Genomic DNA, 704 nt, shown 5'->3' with positions numbered 1-704 from the left:
TGACCAACCAGTATCAAGCAGAACTTGCCTTTGGCCACTTTTTAATATTAGCACTACTGGGAAAATACTCTCATCTGTCCAAAGCAGTACAGAATAGTATGCCACAACAGCAGGAGAGGCATACCATTAGCCACTTTATCTTTCCATGTTCACTGTTGACATCAGTTCAAAGTAGGATTGCGCCAATTTCCCAGAATGTTCAATTATATCTTCAACTTTTTGCCACAGCTACTCATATTACCATGAAGACTTGCAGCTGCAGTTTTATTAGATTAGTCTATGCTTAGTGGAGGGCATTATTAGCTTTTTCTTTACATTTACATCTAATTCACACTAGCCTGGGGTTAGTTAGGCTGCTGAATATTAAGTCAAACTGAGTCATCATGACACAATATCAGAATTTTGTATTTCCCCTAACATAAAGTCAGCAGATACTCATCTGATTTAGTCTGCTGATTAGCACTTGACAAAAGTTTGCATCCGCACCTCAAGAGTAAAGCAACAAGGCAACTCTGTTTGAAAGGATTCTGCAAAAGACAGCTGAACGACCTCAAAACTGTGTCTGCGACAGTCATGTCTGCGTGGGGGCTTCACGAGCAGGGATTTGATATCAGTGAGTGATATTCAGCCGTCCTGCGTCATTACTTCATTTTTTTTCTCCCCCATGGTGTTGGAAAATCAACAGTAACGTTAAAGACAGGCAT

The sequence above is a fragment of the Leuresthes tenuis genome, unplaced genomic scaffold (genome assembly GCF_036924035.1).
Source record: "Leuresthes tenuis unplaced genomic scaffold, fLeuTen1.0.hap1 SCAF_20, whole genome shotgun sequence".
In the NCBI taxonomy this organism is placed as follows: domain Eukaryota; kingdom Metazoa; phylum Chordata; class Actinopteri; order Atheriniformes; family Atherinopsidae; genus Leuresthes; species Leuresthes tenuis.
Note: the sequence above shows the minus strand (reverse complement) of the source record.